Here is an 18,998-nt window from a genome sequence, read left to right on the forward strand (position 1 = left end):
ATGACTGAGCGACTAACACTTACTTACACAAACACCTGCACTTACTTACACAAAGAACTGCCATCTTTCAGTTTTCTCCCCTGGAGTAGGGAAATGCATTCACAGAAAAGAAACCAAGTCACAGGCAAGAAATTTATGGGATTTGGGTCCTTTCATTTATGTTTGTATATAAAATAAAACCCTGAACATCAAAGTAAGGAAAGGGTTTTAACTAAAGCCATGAAAAAGCCTTAACCTTTTGAGATGGTTAAGTGATTTCTCAACTCACAAATTAAGAAGTGATCTTTAGTCAAACCTACAAGACTATATAGTTTAACAAAGAGCCAAGATTTAAGAATACTGCTACTGCTAAGTCACTTCAGTCGTATCCAACTCTGTGCGACCCCACAGACGGCAGCCCATCAGGCTCCCCCATCCCTGGGATTCTCCAGGCAAGAACACTGGAGTGGGTTGCCATTTCTTTCTCCAATGCATGAAACTGAGAAGTGAAAGTGAAGTCACTCAGTCGTGTCTGACTCTTAACGACCCCATGAACTGCAGCCTACCAGGCTCCTTCGTCCATGGGATTTTCCAGGCAAGATTTAAGAATACTTATGTACAAAAAGAATCTTCAGAAGGTTGTTAGCCTCAAATCAACTTCAAAGAGCAATTATCATCTAACACCTTTTTACAGAATGTCAAATTCCCCTATAAAGTCCTACTTTCTCCCAAAACACGTGATTATGTGGAGACTGTTGTCACACTGGAACGTACAGTGTAAAAGGTACTCTTTTCCTGTCAGTTAAAAGCAATATCATCCTATTTATTCATCAAGATACTAACCTGATTACATCTGGCTTTCCATACTATTTAACAGAACCTCAACTACCTCAGAGGTCATTCACTAACTCTGCCTGTAACTCCTGTGTATCTTCAAACATCTTTTTATTTGGTTCCTGTCTTTCCTCTGAATTCTCAAAGTACTTTTTATCATGCACTCAGTTCAGTTCAGTCATAAGTCGTGTCTGAGTCTTTGTGACCCAATGACTGCAGCACACCAGGCCTCCCTGTTCATCACCAACTCCCAGAGTTTACTCAAACTCACATCCATTGAGTTGGTGATGCCATCCAACCATCTCATCCTGTCGTCCCCTTCTCCTCCCACCCTCAATCTTTCCCAGCATCAGGGTCTTTTCAAATGCGTCAGTTCTTCGCATCAGATGGCCAAAGTATTGGAGTTTCAGCTTCAGCATCAGTCCTTCCAATGAATATTCAGGACTGATATCCTTTAAGATGGACTGGTTGGATCTCCCTGCTGTCCAAGGGACTCTCAAGAGTCTTCTCCAACAGCACAGTCCAAAGGCATCAATTCTTGGCGCTCAGCTTTCTTCACAGTCCAACTCTCACATCCATATATGACTACTGGAAAAATCGTAGCTTTGACTAGATGGACCTTTATTGTACAAGTAATGTCTCTGCTTTTTAATATGCTGTCTAGGTTGGTCATAACTTTGCCAAGGAGCTATCATGCACTCTGCACTCTACTAACCATATTCTGACCTAAATTACTAACCGTGCATCTATCTTAGTCTTCCCCTTCTCTACTCCCCTCTCAAATATTATAACCCAAGTTCTCCCTTAAATGTAATTCTCTAGAAAGTCACGATTCTCAAAACTCCAATGACCTCAGTCTTCTACCAGTCTGCATCACCATTGATGCTCACCTCCTCCTAACACTTCTAGAGTTCTACCATGAGGCAACTTTTCTTCTCATTAAAATGCAAAGTTCTCAAGGTCTGTCTTCTAATGCGTCAATTACTGATCATCAAACAACTTCAGCTCCCAGATTTACCTAAATTTGTATGTAGTCTCTGCTAGAATTCAAATTTGACATCTTAACCCCTTGCTGAATACGCACACATGATCTCATAAGTAAACCAATACATACACGCTCCCCTATATAGATAGAGCAGTTTCCTTGTGTCTGTTAATGATGCCACCACCTTTTTTACTTGAAAGCTCAGTCCTAAGTGACTTGTCCTCTTTAAAAAGCTTCCAAGTAAAATCTTGACAACTCAAAAATCTCTTGGAATTTGTCCCATCCTTTCTGTTTCCCACTAAATTCAGACTCTTTCAGTTCTTTCTCAAAAGCCTTCCAAACTGGTACAGTGGATGGGAATTCGCCTGCCAACGCAGGGGTCAGGGGTGAGGTTCCTGTTCTGAGAGGATTCCACATGCCGTGGAGCAACTAGGCTCATGACCACAACTACTGAGCCTCTGTGCCTAGAGCAAGTGCTCAGCAACAAAAGAAGCCACCTCAGTTAGAAGCCGGAGTACAAGGAAGGGCAGCACCTGCTCACTCAAACAGAGAAAGCCCACAACACAGCAACAAAGATCCATCACGACCAAAAATAAAGGAATAATTTTTCTAAGTTTAATGTCCTCATTAAAAAAAAAAAGTCTTCCAAACTTCTGTATCATGTGTAGCATTCATTGTACATGTAAAATTGAAACACCTGCATTCAGTTTGAAGTATTATGCCTTCCACAGAAATCCAGGCTGATATACACAGCCCTAACCAACATTTCAAATGTACCTTCCCCTACACTTCTCACCTCTCTAAACAAATTCTATGTTCTTGGTGGTTCAGATGGTGAAGAATCCACCTGCAATGCAGGAGACTTGGTTTCAATCCCTTGGTTAGGAACATCCCTCAGAGAAAATGGCAACCCATTCAAGTATTCTTGACTGGAGAAACCCAGGGACAGAGGAGCCTGGAGGGCCACAGTCCATGGGGTTGCAAAGAGTCAGACATGACTGAGTAAATAAGCAAGAGTATCATACTACTTAGCATCTTTCCCTGAACTTGCAATTTTCATACTCTAGGCTACTGTCCTACTTCATTCAACACCAGCTGGATAAATAGGTGGGACAATAAAAATTCATTCAATATTTATTAAATACATACTGTCTAAGGGCCAGAAACTATGCAAGGAAAAAGAGAGGTGAATATGACAGACTTGATCTGCTGCTCCAAAGAAATTTCAAGTCCAGTGGGAGACAGAATTCCTAAATGCAAGTATCTAATGTGATAAATGCTACAGCCCTACCACAATGAATGTACCACTTGAACTGGAACAGGAACAGAAATCTGGCATGCAGAAGATGGAAGTTAAGTATTCCAAATCAAAGCTATTAATAAAAGAGAAAGTATTTAGGGAACGACCATCTCTTCAAAACCATCAATTCTCCTTCATGGGCTTTTCAAAAACATACTCAAGATCCTATTCCAATCCTACCTGGCTTTCTTAACTAGGTCCCTGAGGCAGGACTAATCATTTCTTCTAAGTACTACGTGTATCATCTTTGGCTCTTTTTATTAACACATTTAGTCCTAGTAATGTGTGCATGCGCACAGGCATAACCCTCTCCTGTTTGGAAGATTCCTTAAGTTAATGCTAAACAAAGGCCTGGCAGTGTTATGCTTCCAGGAGATGCTCAAGAGATTCTTTGCAGCATCTACGATTCCTTTGTACTTAAGAGGATTAAAAAAAAATTGTTGAACAAATCTGTGATGCTGAAGACTTCCAAAGGGAACTCCCTGGTGGTCCAGTGGTTATGACTTCATGCTTCCACTGCCAAGGGCAGGGGTTTCATCCGTGGTCAAGGAACTAAGATTGTGCATGCCACAAAGCACAGCCGAAAAAAACCCACAAAACACTCTTAAGAGAAGGAGCCTACCAAAATACAAAGGTATTTCAATACTTTCTAAAGTGCTATGAGGGATGTAATGTACATGATAAACTTAAGTTATTAACACTGCTCTATGTTACATATGAAAGCTGTTAAGAGAGTCAATTCAAGGAGGTCACATCACAAACCTTTTCTTTCTAGTCCTATAATTTCTTATCTGTATGAGAGGATGGACAGTCAAACACTTATTATGATAATCATTTCATAATGTATGTAAGTCTAATCATCTCGCTGCACACAAACTTATATAATGCTATGACAATTGTGTATTAGTTTCTCAGTTGTGTCTGACTCTTTGCAACCCCATGGAGTGTAACTGGCCAGGCTCCTCTGTCCATGGAATTCTCCAGGCAAGAATACTGGAGTGGGTAGCCATTCCCTTCTTCAGGGGATCTTCCCCAACCAAGAGATCAAACCTGGGTCTCCTATATTACAGGCATATGATTTACCATCTGATGCAATGTTGGAATGCTAATGAAAAAATAATTAAGTCATTAATCATGTAATTTCAAAACATTTTGAAAGCTAATCTTTTACACTCTAGTTATCTTTTTCTTTTAGCTGCCCCAGCGCTTAGTTGCAACCCTGGTAGCTCAGCTGGTAAAGAATCCTCCTGCAATGCAGGAGACCCTGGTTCGATCCCTGGGTCAGGAAGTTTCCCTGGAGAAGAGATACGCTACCCACTCAAGAATTTTTCAGCTTCTCTGGTGGCTCAGAGAGGCAGTAAAGAATTAGCCTGTAATGGAGGAGACCGGGATTCGATCCCTGGGTTGGGAAGATCCCCTGGAGGAGGGCATGGCAAACCACTCCAGTATTTTTGCCTGGAGAATCCCCATTAACAGAGGTGCCTGGTGGGTTAAGCCTATGTGCCACAACTATTGAGTCTGTGCTCTAGAACCCACGCTCAGCAACAAGAGAAGGTACCACAATGAGCAGCCCCCACTTGCTGCTTCTAGAGAAAAGCGCAAGACCCAGCAAAGCCAATAAATAAATACTTTTTTTAAAATTTGGAAGTTAAAACCATGATGACATAGCACTAAATATCTTTAATAATACTTACATCAAAATCTAAAAGTACTGAGTGCTTGCAAGGATGGGAGAAGTTGGTAGGAATTGAAAAAAGGTACACTTACTTTGGAAAACAGTATGGCAGTTTCTCATAAAAGTAAACATACATGTCTCATATTACCCAGCAATTCCATTCCTAGATATTTATGCCAAAGAAATTAAGCATATGTCTATACAGAGAACTGTATGTTTTTTCTAGCAGCTTTATTAACACTCAAAACCTGGAACACAACTAAATGATCATTAGCCAGGTGAATGAACAAACTGTGGTAAATCAAATACTACTCGGCAATAAAAATAATTTACCAATAATATGCAGCTAGCACTCGTGGTAAAGATCCACCTGCCAATACAGGAGACCTAAGAGAAATGGGTTCCATCCCTGGGTTGGCAGCTCATTCTTCTTGTGTGCAAAGTCTCATGGACAGAGGAGCCTGGTGGGCTACACTGCATTTATAGGGTCACAAAGAGTCAGACACAACTAAAGCAACTTAGCATGCAAAATGCAACAACATAAACGAGTTTCCAAAGTATTACTCAAAGATAAAGTTAATGCTCCCCTTCATGTATCACTTCATGTATGCTCCCCTTCATGTATGCCTTCTCCGGGTGAAGGGGCATGCCCAACTCAATGAAGCTATAAGCCACGGCCCGTCGGGCCACCCAAGGAGGACAGTTCATAGCAAAGAGTTCTGACAAAACATGGAGAAGGTCCACTGGAGGAGGGAATGGAAACCCACTGCCAATTTCTTGCCATGAGAAACCCATGAAGAGTATGAAACAGAAAAAGGTATGACACCAGAAGATGCCCCCAGGTTAGAAAGTGTTTGATATGCTACTGGGGAAGAAAGAAAGAAAGAAAGTGAAGTCACTCAGTCGTGTCCGACTCTTTGCAACCCCGTGGACTGTAGCCTGCCAGACTTCTCTGTCCATGGGATTCTCCAGGCAACAATACTGGAGTGGGTTGTCACTTCCTTCTCCAGGGGATCTTCCCCACCCAGGGATCAACCCCGGGTCTCCTGCATTGCAGGCAGATGCTTTATCCTCTGAGCCACCAGGGAAGCCCTACTGGGGAAGAAGGAAAGGCAATTACTAACACCTCCAGAAAGAATGAAGCTGCTGGGCCAAAGCAGAAATGATGCTCAGCTTGGATGTGTCTGGTGGTGAAGATAAAGTGTGATGCTGTAAAAAACAACAGTGGATAGGAACTTGGAACATTCAGTTCAGTTCAGTCGCTCAGTCGTGTCCGAGTCTTTGCAATCCCATGGACTGCAGTACGCCAGGCTTCCCTGTCCATTACCAACTCCTAGAGCATACTCAAACTCATGTCCATCACATCAATGATGCCACCCAACCATCTCATCCTCTATCGTCCCCTTCTCCTCCCACCTTCAATCTTTCCCAGCATCAGGGTGTTTTCAAATGAGTTAGTTCTTCACATCAGGTGGCCAAAGTATTGGAGTTTCAGCTTCAACATCAGTCCCTCCAATGAATATTCAGGACTGATTTCCTTTAGCACGGACTGGTTGGATGTCCTTGCAGTCCAAGGGACTCTCAAGAGTCTTCTCCAAGACCACAGTTCAAAAGCATCAATTCTTGCCACCACTCAGCTTTCTTTACAGTCCAACTCTCACATTCATACATGACTACTGGAAAAACCATAGCTTTGACTAGATAGACTTTTGTTGGTAAAGTAATGTCTCTTTCTTAATGAAACATTATTAAAGCTTTTTAGTATACTATCTAGGTTGGTCATAACTTTTCTTCCAAGGAGCAAGCATCTTTTAATTTCATGGCTGCAGTCACCATCTGCAGGGATTTTGGAGCCCAAAAAGATAAAGTCTCTCACTGTTTCCATTCCTTCCCCATCTATTTGCCATGAAGTGATGGGACGAGAGGCCATGATCTTAGTTTTCTGAATATTGAGTTTTAAGCCAACTTTTTCACTCTCCTCTCTCACTTTCATCAAGAGGCTCTTTAGTTCTTCACTTTCTGCCATAAGTGTGGTGTCATCTGCGTATTCAGGGTTATTGCTATTTCTCCTGGCAATCTTCATTCCAGCTTGTGCTTCTTCCAGCCCAGCATTTCTCATGTACTCTGCATATAAGTTAAATAAGCAGGGTGACAATATACAGCCTTGACATACTCCTCTCCCGATTTGGAACCAGTCTGCTGTTCCGTGTCCAATTCTAAATGTTGCTTCTTGACCTGCATACAGATTTCTCAGGGAACAGATCAAGTGGATTGGTATTCCCATCTCTTTCAGAATTTTCCACAGTTTGTTGTGATCCACACAGTCAAAGGCTTTGGCATAGTCAACAAAGCAAAAGTAGATGTTTTTCTGGAACTCTCTTGCTTTTTCGATGATATAGTTGATGTTGGCAATTTGATCTCTGGTTCCTCTGCCTTTTCTAAATCCAGCTTGAACATGTGGAGATTCATCGTTCATGTACTGATGAAGCCTGGCTTGGAGAATTTTGAGTATTATTATTGCATAGGAACCTGGAATGTTAGGTAAAGGTAAATCAAGGTAAATTGGATGTGGTCAAGCAGAAGAGGACAAGAGTGAGTATCAACATCTCAGGAATCAGTGAACTAAAATGGATGGGAATGCCTGAATTTAATTCAGATGACTATTTTACATACTACTGTGGGAAAGAAGCCCTCAGAAGAAAAGGAGTAGCCCTCACGGTCAACAAGAGTCTGAAATGCACTACTTGGGTGCAACATCAAAAACAACAGAATGATCTTGGTTCATTTTCAAGGTAACCATTCAATATCATAGTAATCCAAGTCTATGCTCCAAACACTGATGCTGAAAAAGCTGAAGCTGACCAGTTCTATGAAGATCTACAACACCTTCTAGAACCCCCCAAAAAGATGTCCTTTTCATCATACAGGACTAGAATGCAAAAGTAAGATGTCAGGAGATACAAGAATAACAAGTAAATTTAGCCTTGGAGTGCAAAATGAAGCACAGCAAAGGATAACAGAGTTTCATCCAATGAACACACTAGTCATAGCAAACACCGTTCCCAAAAATACAAGAGAAGACTCTACACATGAACATCACCAGATGGTCAATACTGAAATCAGACTGATATGTTCTTTGCGGCTGAAGATGGAGAAGCTCTGTACAGCCAGCAAAAACAAGACCCGGAGCAATCTGAGGATCACTCAGATCATAAGCCCCTTATTCCAAAATTCAGATGTAAATTGAAGGAATTAGGCAAAACCACTAGGCATTCAGGTATGACCTAAATCAAATCTCTTATAAATATACAGCAAAGGAGACAAGTAGATTCAAGGGATTAGATCTGGTAGACAATAGTGCCTGAAGATAAGGATGGAGGTTCATTACATTGTACAGGAGAGGCAGTGGCCAAAACCATCCTAAGGAAAAAGAAATGCAAGAAGGCAAAGTGGTTGTCTGAGGAGGCTTTACCAATAGCTGAGGAAAGCAGAAAAGGGAAAGGCAAGGAGAAAGGGAAAGATATACCCAACTGAATGCAGAGTTCCAAAGAATAGCAAGGAGAGATAAGAAGGCCTTCTTATGTGAACAATGCAAAGAAATAGAGCAAAACAACAGAATGGGAAAGAAGATAGACTTTTTTTCAGTATGGGAAGCTAGGTTTCAACAGTACGTGAACTGAGAATTTCCAGATGTACAAACTGGATTTAGAAAAGACAGAGGAACGAGAGATCAAATTGCCAACATCTGTTGGATCATAGCAAAAGCAAGAGAATTCCAAAAATTATCTGCTTCTGCTTCATTGACTAGGCTAAAGCCTTTGACTGTGTGGATCACAGCAAACCGTTGAAAATTCTTCAAGAAACAGGAATACCACACCACCTATCTGCCTCCTGAGAAACCTATATGCAGATCAAGAACAAGAGGTAGAACCAGACATGGAACAACAGACTGGTTCAAAACTGGGAGAGTATATCAAGGCTGTATATTGTTACCCTGCTTTTTTAACTTCCATGAAGAGTACATCATATGAAATGCCCTTGTCAATCAAGATTGCTGAGAGAAATATAAACAACCTCAGATATGCTGATGATACCACTCAAATGGTAGGAAGCGAAGAGGAACTAAAGCGCCTCTTGATGAAGGTGAAAGAGAGTGAAAAAACTGGTTAAAACTCAACATTCAAAAAACAAAGATCATGGCATCTGTCCCATCACTTCATTCCAAACAGATGGGGGAAACAATGGAAACAGTGACAGACTTTTACTTTCTTGGGCCCCAAAATCACTGCAGACAGTAACTGCAGCCATGAAATTAAAAGATGCTTGCTCCTTGGAAGAAAGGCTAGGACAAGCCTAGACAGCGTATTAAAAAGCACAGGTATTACTTGGCCAACAAAGTTCCATATCATCAAAGGTATGGTTTTTTCAGTAGTCATATATGAATGTAAGAGCTGGACAATAAAAAAGACAGCGCTGAAGAACTGATGCCTTTGAACTGTGGTGTTGGAGAAGACTCTTGAGAGTCCCTTGGACTGCAAGGAGATCAAACCAGCCCATCCTGAAGGAAATCAACCCTGCACATTAATTGGAAGGACTGATGCTGAAGCTGAAGCTCCAATACTTTGGCCACCTGATATGAGGAGGTGACTCATTGGAAAAGACCCTGATGCTGGGGAAGACTGAAGCAGGAGGAGAAGGGGATGACAGAGGACAAGATGGTTGGATCACATCACCAATTCAATAGACATAGTTTGAGCAAACTCTGGGAAACAGTGAAGGACAGGGAAGCCTGGTGTGTAGTCTATGAGGCCGCAAAGAGTTGGACACAACTGAGCCACTGAATAACAACAAGAAGAGCTCTCTCCAGGAAAATCAGAGATGCCAAGGGAACATTTCATGAAAGAATAGGCATGATAAAGGACAGAAATGGTAACGACCCAACAGAACCAGAAGAGATTAAGAAGAAGTGGCAAGAATACACAGAAGAACTATACAAAAAGGTCTTAATGACTCTGATAACCACGATGGTGTGATCACCCACCTAGAGCCAGACGTCCTGGGGTGTAAGTCAAGTGGGTCTGAGGAAGCATCACTACAAACAAAGCTAGTGGAAGTGATATAATTCCAGTTGAGCTATTTCAAATCCTAAAAGATGATGCTGTTAAAGTGCTGCACTCAATGTGTCAGCAAATTTGGAAAACTCAGCAGTGGCCACAGGAATGGAAAAAATCAGTTTTCATTCCAATCCCAAAGAAAGGCAAAGCCAAAGATGTTCAAACTACAACATAATCACACTCATTTCACATGCTAGCACCATAATGCTCAAAATCCTTCAAGCTAGGCTTCAACAGTATGTGAATCAAGAACTTACAGATGTACAAGCTAGATTTAGAAAAAGCAGAGAGGAACCAGAGATCAGATTGCCAACATTTTGTTGGATCATAGAAAGCAAGAGAATTCCAGAAAAGCATCCACTTCTGCTTCATAGACTACAAGAAAGCCTTTGACTGAGTGAATCATAGCAAACTGTGGAAAATTCTTTCAGAAATAGAGTACCAGATCACTTTACCAGTCTCCTAAGGAATCTACATGCAGGTCAAGAAGTAAGTTATTAACAGAACTGGACATAGAACAACAGAATTCAAAATTGGGAAAGGAACACAAAGCTGTATGTCGTCACTCTGCTTATTTAATTTATATGCAGAGGACATAATGTGATATACTGGGATAGATGAATCACAAGCTGGAATCAAGACTGCTGGGAGAAACAGTAAATTCTAGAATGCTTCAAATCCCATCTTCGGGGGGGAAAAAAGGGATAATACAAAAAAGAAGTATACAAGATAAAATGTGTTGTGGGTCTAGGGGGAAAAAAAACTGCCTATCAATTCGCACCACCACTGGTAAACTATTTATTGAGTATTAAAAAGAGTATAATTAATTTTGTAATTTTAAAAAACATTTTAAAATTTTCACTTGGCTTTCTGATAACCATAGCAGATACATGTTATTGGTTCGAAAACATGGCTCTAAAATAAAGATCAAAAGTGTGAAAATTAATTTAGCACTAGTAGCAGAGCAAAAATAATCTGACATTATGGCTACATTAGTGACAATTTATCGTTAAAATCTTGAGTGTGCTTAAATACTACCAACTAATTGAAGTTGAGTAGGTGGAGGTGGAGGGGAACAGACTAGTAAAGCTATACCATGTTGGAATTTAAAATGAGCAGCTACACAGAGAAACAAAAAGAAACTTACTGCCGAGATCCAAAGGTACAGTGGAATATTGTTGTTTCCAAGAGGTAATTTTAAAAACATCTGGTATGCTTACCTGATATAGTACTATTTTTTTTCTGATAGCTTAATGTTAATTTAATGGTCTTGAAAACAAAAATGTAATATACTGAACACCAACTGTGGAACATCAGTTCATATGCAGTCATTAAAATACTGTCAAAGGCTAAAACCATAGGGGGAAAATAATGAAATATAAAATCTGCAACTAAAGTATGATTTCAATAACATGAAGGGCAATGTATGCACTTGGACAGGAAAATGAAATTAATTCTTTAGATCTACTACTGCAAAACAATGATCAGTGCAGAATACAATACAAAAGATAAGGTTATCCAAGTGAAAAACTTTTGTGTTCCTTTAATAATTTTTAATCTTAGGAATCTCTGAGATGGCACCTCTGTTCTCTACTCAGTAATAAAATGGCTCTATCTACACATGATCATAAAATCTAACTATACTAAACTGCTAAACACCTAGCTGCACCTCAACCATATATAAATAACAAAGTGAGTGAGTGTTAGCTGCTCAGTCATGCTCGACACTTTGCAACCCCATGGACTGTGGCCCACCAGCCTCCTCTGGGGCTCCTCTTTGCCTGGGGATTCTCCAGCCAAGAATACTGGAGTGGGTTGCCATTCCCTTCTCCAGGGGATCTTCCCAACCCAGGGACCAAACCAGGGTCTCCATATTGCAGGCAGATTCTTTTATGACTGAGTCACCTGGGAAGCCCCATAAGCATCAAAATGCAGAATTGAAAATTCACTCTTCAAAGAGCCTGGAATACTCTGACCACCATCTATAACGAGTGATGAGAACTGCAGGATCTTTAGCTCAAACAGTTGGGGATGGGGAATTTCAGTTATTGCAAACTAATCACATGAAATTCCATCACAATTTAATACTTAGGGAAAAAAAATCCAAAATAAAAACTGCTAAAAAAGTTGAGACCCCATGTTGTCTTGTTTTTTAAAAAAGTCAAGAAGCCAAAAGAAAATGACATTTTGGAAAACAAAAAATTCTACAAAAATAATTTTTCAGTATTGTGAAGTTAGAAGTAGTACTCTATCTTGCTTTCTATTAAAAAAAAAGTGAACTCCTAGAAAGAAGATGCAGTTCTCTTATCAGACACTATGTTACCAAAGGCTATGTCTATGCTAGGACAGAACTTATCTCTACTATTGAATAATTATTCCCCACCCCTTCCTCTCTAGAGCCCCTCACTCCTGGCTGGCTCACACTAGTCAGGCTCAGGTCCACTGTCACTGAAGCATGGGCTGTAATACCCATTCTTAAAAGCTAACCCCATAGTAAAATAGAAACCTTTGGAACTATCAAAGGGTCTCTATTTAAAATGACTTTACCAATCAAAACAGCAACGCTTATCTAATCTGAAAGCAGCAACCTTCAATTTGTTGTGGCACACCATGGAATGAAAGCATCACAAACAAGATCTAAGCATGTCACAGAAATGAGAGATAGTTGTGGATTAAGCCTTTTCTTTCCAAGGGCCCCAAAGGTAAGGAGGTGAGTTTTTAAGTTCAGAAGGTATTAAAAGTAACCAAGCATTAAAGTGGAAATGTTGCCCCACAAAAATTAGTGTGTATTTATACTATGCTTTAAGGTAACCTTAAACAAGTAACCTACACATCCCTTTACCTCCTTGAGATAGATAGGATAATAGCTTCATTTACAGAAAAGGAAGCCACCATGTTAAGAGCCTAAGGAAAGGAGTTCAAAGTCCCTCAGTTATGAGAGAGAGCATTTGAAATCAGGTCTCCTCCCTAGGACAGTGATGTTTTCATTATATCTGTTTAAGAACTACCACTTTTGAAGACCATTCAGGGATGCAAGAATATAAAAAAAATTTAAAGTCCAACTGTTAGTTTATTTGATACTGTAGGGAGAAGTTAAAAGACAAAAGACAGTAACAAAAAGAAACCCACAACAGTCATCCCAACACACCTACACTATCAACATAGGGTAAAACATCTAGAATTTAAAAGGTGAAAACAAGTTGAAGGACAGCCATCAACAAACTGATTACACTGCTGCTGAAGCCAGTCCAGAGTTCCAGGAGATGGAACTTGTTTGTTCTGTCAGCTTTTAAATGTTTCCCAGCGGACAGAGTTATGTCTGTCAATTAAATTCTACTGAATTTAAGTTCAGGAACAACCCTCTAGTTTGTAATTATCAAAATCAGCCTTGAAAAGGGGTCATTCCTCACCTCCATACTTACTCAGTATAAAATATGCGGGCAAAAGTCTTATTTAAACAATCAAGGGAAGAATTTTCAATCCTGATAATGGGCAATTAACAACAATTATTCTTCAGGACAAGGAAACTGTTAACCTAAAGACACTACTGGTATTTATATATTTTCAGTAACTGATAGGGACGTTTTCATTAAGTGAATTGTGGGTAATGAAAATAACCTACTACCAACAGTGCCAATACTATTCAAACTCAAGAGCTGTCTGGTAGCAGTTCTCCTCACCTACTAACTACTCACTCACTCGACTACCAAATTAAAGACATTTACTTCTTCCATTTTTGATCCCTATCCACCCCACAAGCATTCTAGTTCTTTCCTCTTGCTCAGTTCAGTTCAGTTGCTCAGTCGTGTCCGACTCTTTGCTACCCCATCAATCGCAGCACGCCAGGCCTCCCTGTCCATCACCAACTCCCAGAGTTCACTCAGACTCACGACCATCGAGTCAGTGATGCCATCCAGCCATCTCATCCTCTGCCGACCCCTTCTCCTCCTGCCCCCAATCCCTCCCAGCATCAGAGTCTTTTCCAATGAGTCAACTCTTCGCACCAGGTGGCCAAAGTACTGGAGTTTCAGCTTTAGCATCATTCCCTCCAAAGAAATCCCAGGGCTGATCTCCTTCAGAATGGACTTTTTGGATCTCCTTGCAGTCCAAGGGACTCTCAAGAGTCTTCTCCAACACCACAGTTCAAAAACATCAATTCTTCGGCGCTCAGCTTTCTTCACAGTCCAACTCTCACATCCATACATGACCAATGGAAAAACCATAGCCTTGACTAGAGGGACCTTTGTTGGCAAACTAATGTCTCTGCTTTTCAATATGCTATCTATATTTCAACCCCTAAATATTCAACAACTTGAACTATAACAGCTCCTAAATAGAAAGAAATCCATTTGAGGTCCTTACCCTCCCTTCAATTCCTTGCTAACTTTTCAGAATTAAACACCCTCAAGAGATGAAATCATAATGCATGTTTACTTATGAAGGTGAAGTCGCTCACTCGTGTCCGACTCCTTGCGACCCCGTGGACTGTAGCCTACCAGGCTCCTCCGTCCAGGGGATTCTCCAGGCAAGAATACTGGAGTGGGTTGCCATTTCCTTCTCCAGAGGATCTTCCCGACCCAGGGATCGAACCCAGGTCTCCCGCATTGGAGGCAGACGCTTTAACCTCTGAGCCACCAGGGAAGAAGGTAATCCCAAATACTATAGCTAATCCCAAATATTTAACGGGAAATTAATATCACCAAAGAAACAACACATTTCAGTTTAAACGAATCATACAGTCTACTTTCTGAGACCAGGAATTTTGGACATCAAAAGGACCACTGGATACTAACAGGGCCAAATGTTTACTCTGAAACTTTGTTCACATGCCTAAGGCTATATTAACTGCCAAATATGGAGCTAGACAAGGAATTCCCATTTTCTTCCCCTCTAATATAGGAGGCTCCCCAAACTGAAGTTAATGTTTCACGAACCCAGGTACACGCAATGCTAACATTTGAAAGACTAGCACGAGGTGCCAAAGCATTTCGACACAAGTTATTATCACAACAATCATATGGGGGGCAAGACGGAATAACTTTGCTATTACTCCACCTTCGGTGCACGTGTGTGGTTTTGTTTGTGTTTTGATCTTTAAGACAGCAAAGGCACTGACCCTCCCAAAAAAAAAATTCTGTTAAGAAATTAGGCATACCTTGGAGGAACAAAAAATTGATCTATGCGGAAAATTGTAGCTGCAATCTACACTCGCCCCAAAGCGGCACAGGGCCATCTTAAGAAATCTGCCTTTAGAGATGCAGGTAAAATTCGATCAGATTCAACTAACAAAATTAACACAACCTAGGGACGCTATGTTTCTCCCCTTGACTATTCTTCCCACTCTCCCCAAGAAAGAAATGGGAGAAAAGAAATAAACCCCCTCCCCAGAGCACGCAAACATCTTTTCTATTCCTGAGTCAGTAAGAGATCGCCTGCATAAAAGGGCAAGGAGAAGGAGCACGTTATATATAGCCCGGGTTTCAGAACTCGTTCGGGATAAAACCGAGGGGGTCAGAGACCGCGGAACACCAGGTACTGGGTAAGCAAAGCAGCGGCTGCCTTCAGACCCGGATTCTGTTTCCGTGCAGAGAAATGGTGCCCGGAGGCCGCTACTTTCGCATCTGCGTCGCTTCTGCCTCCGCCGACACAGCCTCTTTTCCCCTCCCCCACGGGCGGGGCGGCAGCGGCGGCCTCCCCGTTCCCGGGGAACCGGGAATAAGAGCCGCAAGAGTCGAGGATGAGAGTGGAGGGCTCCGCACCCGAAAACATCCTCTCCGGCAAGCCCACTCCCCCACGTCCCGTCCGAAGCCTCCATCAGCGCGCCTTTGGAGCCGCTGCGTCCCCTTACCCAGCTCGCCATCTCATCCCCAACCAACCCCGGCCCCACCTGTGCCCTCGGAGCCCTCCGTCCGCACGACGCGCGCCGGTCACCTCCCTGCCCACGCGGCCTCCCATCCCTCACCTGAGAGGAAAGGCTCGGTTTCTCTCACGCACACACCAGCAGCGTAGGCAGCCGGCAAGAACAATGTCTCTCTCGGCCTCAACACCTCCGACACCGGGGCTCACGCACAGAACGGTTGCCGCGAGCCGCTGCGCGCGACGGGAATGTCCCCTTCCGACCACCACACCGACCGCCCTTCCCGGCCCCCGTACACACCTCCAACCAACAGCGGCGGCGGGTACGTCGCGCGGAGGTCAGCCGGAGAGTCGCCGAGGACCGGCTGCAGCGGGTTCGTCTCACTCGCCGCCCCCTCCCTCTGACAAATTTCAAGCCTAGCAAGCCGGAGAGCCGAGAGCTGGTTCCCCTCACAAACACCTCTTCCCGGGTGCCAAGCGCTGCGGCGAGCGACAAGGAACACGGACGTCCCGCCCCCTTTGCCGCCGCCCCCTCTTATTGTTTTACCCCTGCCGAAAGGGCTGGGGAACCCCCCAGCACGGCTTCAGCCAATCAAGCATCTCCTCCGCGAGCTGGACCCAACCTTCTCGCGTCCCTCTGCGGAGCACGCGCAGAACGCCGCCGCGCTCACGTACTCTCGCTCCCGGAAAGCCGGGGAACCGGAACCGGCCTGAAGCCGGGGCGAGAGTCCGCTGATTTGACGTCACAAGGAGGCTGCCTTTCTCCGGCCCAAGGCTCGGGCCTCGTCGCCCTTCGAGATCGCGGCGTAACAGGAGCCAGGTGGCTGCAGCGCTGTGCTTTCTGCGCTGTGCCCTTTTGGGGACTGATTTTTCTGGTCCGTTTACATTATTAATGTTAAGGGGGGAGAGAATGTAGTGATTCTTCTTTCTGAACTAGGTATCTGCAGGTTGCTGCTCTAGACGAGCGTAAAATGCAGTTAGTGGCTCTAGCTGCTTGCACCGCAAACTCAGTCTAGGAAATGGAGGTTTTAAAGCTCCACGGAGAAGGGCAGATCCGTTCAAACAGGTTTAACGCAACGTACATTATAGGGCCTACTGCGTTCTAGGTACTGGGATGTGGAAAAAAATACGACGTGGCCTCCACGGGTGTCGGGGGGGAGGTTCTATTTCTTTGTGTGCCTGTTCAGTGTTCAGGCGTTGCTAAATACATGATAAGCATTTTATATGCCAAAGCAGCTAAAAGGGTGAAATCCCAGGAGATATCAGGATTACAGCCCTGTCCTAGATCTAGGCTCAGACTTGGCCCCGGGGGCATAGCTGAGAAAACACTAGACACCGACTCATGACCTTGATTCATGGAAAAAGCCAAATCTGCTTACAGTCAAGGAAGCCACTTTGCACCTTAGTTCTGGCAATGTTTCTCAGGGACTATCAAGACAGCTGAGGAATTTTGGAAAAGAGGAGCTGAGGAAATGGTGAAAGAAATTAAAGGCAATTAGGAAATGCCCATATACAGACAAAATGTAGGCATACACATTTCAGCAGTTTTCTTCACAATCCTATTAAAGCAATTTAAAGCTTTTTCTTTCACGTGTGAAAACAGGTTTACAGGGCAGTGCCAACATTTGAACCTCCAAAATCTACACTTTTAGGTTGCTCAGTCATTTTGTTATATGCAAAATATATGGGCTGTCACTTTTATGAAGTGAACTTTGACATGTTTTTCCTTAGAAGTAGCATAATACATTAAATGCAGATTGCCCTTCATATCTAATATTTATGTACCAGCCACTCATCTACTTTGTTTAATCCTCACAGTAACCCTATAAAGTAGTTAATATTTTTATGCCCATTAACACATGAAGAAACTGAGGCTTAGAGAGGTCAAGTAACTTGCCCAAGGTCATAACAGCTGCTACTCTGATGGAGCTGGGATTCAAACACAAGCAGTCTGCCTTTTATGTGCACTCAGTGACATGCCCTTTACCACAAGCTATTAAATATTTTCATCGTACCAACCTTTCTATTGGTTGACATTTCTGTTTGCAGTTTGAAGCTCTTATGCACAATACTGTTATTCTTCATGTGCTCAGTTGCCAAGTTGTTTCCAACTCTGCAATCCCAAGGGCTATAGCCTGCGAGGCTCCTCTGTCCATGGGACTTCCGAGGCAAGAATATTGGAATGGGTTGTCATTTGCTTCCCCAGGGGATCTTCCCCATCCAGGGATCGAACCTGCATCACCTGCATTGGCAGGCGGATTCTTTACCACTGAGCCTCAAGAGAAGCCGTGATTTCTCACCAGGTACAAAAATTTCTCTAGATCTGTGATTATCAGAAATTAACATGCATCAGAATCACCTGGAGAACTTGTTAAAACACACAATGCTGGGTCCCATTCCCAGGGTTTCTAATTCAGCAAGTCTGTGTTGAGGCCTGAAAATCTGAATTTATAACAAGTTACCAGGCGCTGCTTGCTGCTCTAGGAACCACACTTTAAAAACCACTTATCCATGGGAGGGAGGTTCAAGAGAGAGGGGACATATGTATACCCATGGCTGATTCATGTTTAGGTTTGACAGAAAACAAAATTCTGTAAAGCAATTATCCTTCAATTAAAAAATAATTTTTTAAAGAAATAGAAGATTAAAGACAAACGAAAAAAAAGCCACTAATCCACACCACGGGTTGGCAAACATACAGTGTTAGAGGCCAGACAGTAAATGTTTTAGGTTTGGAAGCCATAAATGTTCTCTGTTACATATCCAAGCTCATCTGCATTTTAAAATACTTTGAAAATGTTAAAAAAAAAATATTCTTAGCTCTGTCCATGTGTGCTCAGTCATGTCTGACTCTTTGCAATCCCCATTGACTGTAGCCCTCAATGCTTCTCTGTCCATAGAATTTTCCAGGCAAGATTACTGGAGTGGGTCGCTATTTCATACTCTAGGAGATCTTCCCAACCCAGGGGTCGAACCTGAGTCTCCTGCATTGGCAAGTGGATTCTTTACCACTGTGCCACCTGGGAAACCCATTCTGAGCTTTTGGGCTGTGTAAAAACAGGCCTCAGACAAACCTTGCTCAAAGGTTTAGTGTATCAGTAGGTGGAGTTATTGGGAAAAATTCCGTTATCTTGAATTTTTATTGAAATACCTGAAACTGCTTTCCTAAATCGTTATTTTTACTTCCTAAATGTCTCTCAAGAATGTGACCTTTGAATATCTCTCCGTACTTAGAGCTGATACCTGGATTCAGGC

The 18,998-nt window shown here is 42.5% G+C and overlaps 1 protein-coding gene across 2 annotated transcripts in view; it reads right to left on the reverse strand.

Annotated features, from left to right (window-relative positions):
• G3BP2 (G3BP stress granule assembly factor 2) overlaps positions 1-16,318 on the reverse strand; it is a 38,542-nt gene extending 22,224 nt beyond the window's left edge. For both annotated transcript variants that reach the window (XM_018049594.1, XM_018049593.1), the window contains exon 1: positions 16,045-16,318. The gene's annotated coding sequence lies outside the window, so the exon portion shown is untranslated. The remainder of the gene's footprint in view (positions 1-16,044) is intronic.

Source organism: Capra hircus, chromosome 6 (assembly GCF_001704415.2).
Source record: "Capra hircus breed San Clemente chromosome 6, ASM170441v1, whole genome shotgun sequence".
Classification (NCBI taxonomy): domain Eukaryota; kingdom Metazoa; phylum Chordata; class Mammalia; order Artiodactyla; family Bovidae; genus Capra; species Capra hircus.